The sequence below is a fragment of the Trachymyrmex septentrionalis genome, unplaced genomic scaffold, assembly GCF_001594115.1.
Source record: "Trachymyrmex septentrionalis isolate Tsep2-gDNA-1 unplaced genomic scaffold, Tsep1.0 scaffold83, whole genome shotgun sequence".
In the NCBI taxonomy this organism is placed as follows: Eukaryota; Metazoa; Arthropoda; class Insecta; order Hymenoptera; family Formicidae; genus Trachymyrmex; species Trachymyrmex septentrionalis.
Genome location: NW_017306018.1, coordinates 145275 through 149627, shown reverse-complemented (window position 1 = coordinate 149627; position 4353 = coordinate 145275).

Here is a 4353-nt window from a genome sequence, read left to right as displayed (position 1 = left end):
TCTTAAAAGTTACAAAGAAAATCGAAACATAATAAATAAAAAATTCTTCTTATTTCTGATAAAGTTTTCATAGCACTCAGAGAAAATTTCTTTCGTGAACAATAAAAGAAGCGGACGACCGATTGCTACAGCCGAGCAACGATAACGATAACGCTGTAATAAACGATCGAACGATATCTCGATTTAATTACCGCCTAAGAGTCCTCGCGATCGACTAAAGTCGGCCACGAAGCTTTGAAAGAACGAGGGCATCACCTTAAGATAAAGTACAAAGGTACGTAGGTCCTTATTCCATTTTTACATTCTTTCGCATAATCACATCCTGATCACATCGCGTCAAACCGCCTTGAAAATAATGTTTGCTTCATGTTAATCTTAATGCAAAACAAAAATGTGTTACAAAAATTCCAATTGATATTCATATCAATCCAATCATTTTCATAATATTTTTAAATAAAAAAAGCAAAATATGTAACATATTTCTTAAGAATCTAAATAAAGACGAAAAAAGTTAACTATTTAGTAACTCTCAGGAAAGAGAGAAAGAGAAAATAAAAATTTACACACAAATGAATAACAGTTTCTAAAAATAAAATTATTTAAAAAATTACGAAAAATGTTCTTCTCTATTGCATTATTTTTTTTTATTATATAACAAAAACTTTATTTACATACTAGTAAAACAAAATAAATCAAATTAATTATAGAGATAAAAGAGTTCGAAGGAATAAGCGCTGTTCAAGGTGCGCAAATTTTTCAAGAATATCTCTTAATATTAAAATTAAATTTATTGAAGAGACCGTAGAACAAACATAATCGTTAAAACAATAATACGTTTCGATTAGTTTTCTAACTTTCTTCAGCAAAAAAGTTACACAATTAATCCTTTGATGCACGAATTATTCGTTGCAGTCAAATTTTTTGAAACTTCGTAAGGGTTTTTTAGTCGCTGATCACGAATCTAGAGTCAGTTTAGCAAAATTCAAGATAGCGGATTCAATACGGCGAACCAAAAAATGCTTTATTTGCCTTAAAAATTAATATACAGAAGTTTTTTGGGTCGCCGATTACAAATCTGGTTTTCATTTCAAAATTGTAATTATCGATCCCAAAAACCCCAATATATTTGTTACGTAATGATGTGATAAAAATTGAGGTTTGTCCTTTTTTTAAGTTAATGCATTTAAGCAATTTACCCGGGGATCAGAGATTAGGTTGTGCGATGATTGAAAATGATCACAAGGAAAAAATAGATAATACTTTGTAGGAAAAATTTAGATTCCGGCCTCGCAAGGGTTACATGAGAAGGTTATATGAGAGCTCACGCGGACTGGCTTTAAATGAAATTGAAATTGATCCAATAAGTTAATACTGTAGTTTATTAAAAAGAAAGAAATAGTAATTATATATTATATGTGAGATAACTTATATGAGAGGAATGCGAATATAGTTCCTACTCGCGAAGGCGAGTCGTGACGGACTCTATTCCGAAATTATTATATTTTTCTACTGACTAACTGACTACCTTTTATAATTCTTTTATATTCTGGCAAAATGTAGGAATGTCTTCCCAGAACCAATCAACACTCTTCAAGATTTGGTAGGGCCTATACTCGCACTTATTTTCTTAAGATAAAACAGCAAGGCTCCGCGTAAGCCCTACTCTCGACACTACGAATCTAGGTTTTGAATAAAATATTAAGAATAAAAATTTGATTTTCTTAATTAACATCCTTATGCGAGGCGAAGTAACGATATATTCTAAATTTTAAATTGGTTTTAATTTTATGGGGAAAAAGAAAAAAAGAAAAGAAAGGAAAAAGAAAAAAATTAAAAGATATTTATCATCGCATTCAAAAAGGTTTCTCTCTCTCTCTCTCTCAATATATAATACTTATACTTAATATATACTGCTACTTAATATATAATACTACTTAATATATAATACTACTTAATTATTAGACATATATGCTATTATTTAATTATTATTTTAGAAAAAGGGCCTTTAAAAGAAAAGAAAAGATTGTAAAATAAATATTCTTTATCTATGTGATGAATAAGGTACAAACGTGAGCTATCTGTTGGTTTGAATATTTAAATAAAGGAACTAAATATATAGCCCTGCTATAAAAGGAAAAAGAATTTTACAATATATAAAAGGTATGGTAAAGTTTCGAAATAAAGATAAAATAAAGACAAAATATCAAAATCAAGACAAAATACTAAACTAGAAATAAGATAAAGATAAGGTATAAATCATATATTTATAATAAGGAAAGAGAGAATTTTATCGGGATGTAACACAATTCTCAAGGCAAATAAAACATTTCTTTAAATTTTGGTCCGCCATATTGGATTCGTCATATTGAATTTTACTAAACTGACTCCAGATTCGTAATCAGTGATCTTTAAAAAAAAAAAAAAATATATATATATATATATACATACTTTTTGGCATAGGTTGTTAATCAAAATTTTTCAGAAACAATTTTTTTCTTAAAAAAGTAAAGTTTTTTGCGCTCAATTTGTTTAAAACTAATTCAAGTTGCAAAATAAAAGCTTTTGTATCTAATTTGTTATTAAAGTAGTATCTAAGGATCAGATAACAATTTATTGCATGTGCAGAAACCTTAAGAGTGGAGTTTGAAAATCAAAAAAACGAAAGAGAAAAAGATGTAAACGTGTAGCAAAGGGTTAACATTGCTCGTTGTCTACGCATACAAAATTGGAAAATGTAAATCTATTTCTTTGCAGTCTCCAGGGAAGCCAAACTAAGTTCTCTGTCGAGAATACATTCTCCCATGCCAGTTACAAGGTTGGATGGAAATCACAAAGTCGGTGCCTTTAATAACAAAATTAAATAAATATTTTAGTATGAGAAAATAAATGTACAAAAGAACCCATAATGGAAACTGCGCGCGCGCGCGCACACACACACACACACACACACAAAAACACATAATGTAAACTGCTAATCCAAAATCTTGATAATAAAGATGTCAAACAATTAAAGATTTTTTAGTCAAATTTTAAAATAATAAATAAAACGTATAATACGGAATAATGTGTCGACTGTACATCATCACAGTAAAATGAGACGATTCGTGAGAGTTCACCAATCATTTAAAAGTCAAGTTCGATATCAATAATAAAAGCAAACTAAGAATTAAAATAATTCAAATATGCTTGGTTTAGCAGTTCTGTGTCTGTTTTCAAGTTTATGCTATTATTCTGTTATGTGTTATATTGATGTTATATTGATTATCTCTGATATCAAATCTTTTATTGTAATTCCGCTCATTATCCAATATTTTAACGTCTTCCCAACAAAAATCATAATTATAATGCAATCTATAATCTGTAATTACCGAATGTGTTTCTATTAATATAAGATCTATGTTCAGAGATTTTTATTTTCAATTGTCTCCCTATTTGTCCGACATAAGTTGCATCACAAAGAACTTAGTTTGGCTTCCCTGGAGACTGCAAAGAATAGATTTATATTTTCCAATTTTGTATGCATAGATAACGAGCAATATTAATTATGTAACTTTTTTTGTATATATTTTTCACAGAAGAAGGTTAAAAAATTAACCAAAACGTACGAATTTATTATCGTTTTAACGATTATGTTTGTTTTACGGTCTCTTCAATAAATTTAATTTGAATATTGAAAGATATTCTTGAACAGTTTGCGCGCGCGCTCGCGCGCACGTACGCGCGAACACACACACACACACACACACACACACACACACACACGCACGCACGCACGCACGCACGCACGCACGCACGCACACACACACACACACACACACACACACACGCACGCACGCACGCACGCACGCACATCTTGAAGCGCTTATTCCCTTGAGAGCCCTTTTATCTCTATTATTACTTTTAAGTTAGGGAATCGTAACATTCAAATTTTTAAATCAAATTAATCATATCAGATAGTACTAAAATTCCTTGTGCCAACTTTTCTTCTTCGCTTGTTTTAATCATTTGCTTTTTATTATTTAAAAGTAATAGTCCTAATAAATCAAGACGGTCTCATCAATTTTATATTAATCAATGTCTTTCGTATTTTATATTTGCATTTTTTTATAATCTTTATACATTTTGTCTCCTTTTTTCCTAATTTCATATTGTCTTCAGTTTTGTCATCAACTCTATTAACATGTTAAATAAATAATAGTACATTGTTGAAAGTTCTTACAAAAAAATTTGTAGAAATTTTTAACAATGTAATTTTAAATGTTATACTGAAAAAGTTTCTCTATAAAAACTTTTAACAGTATACTTGTAAGTTATATATGTATACGCATAGTGTAATATAAAAATATTAAATGT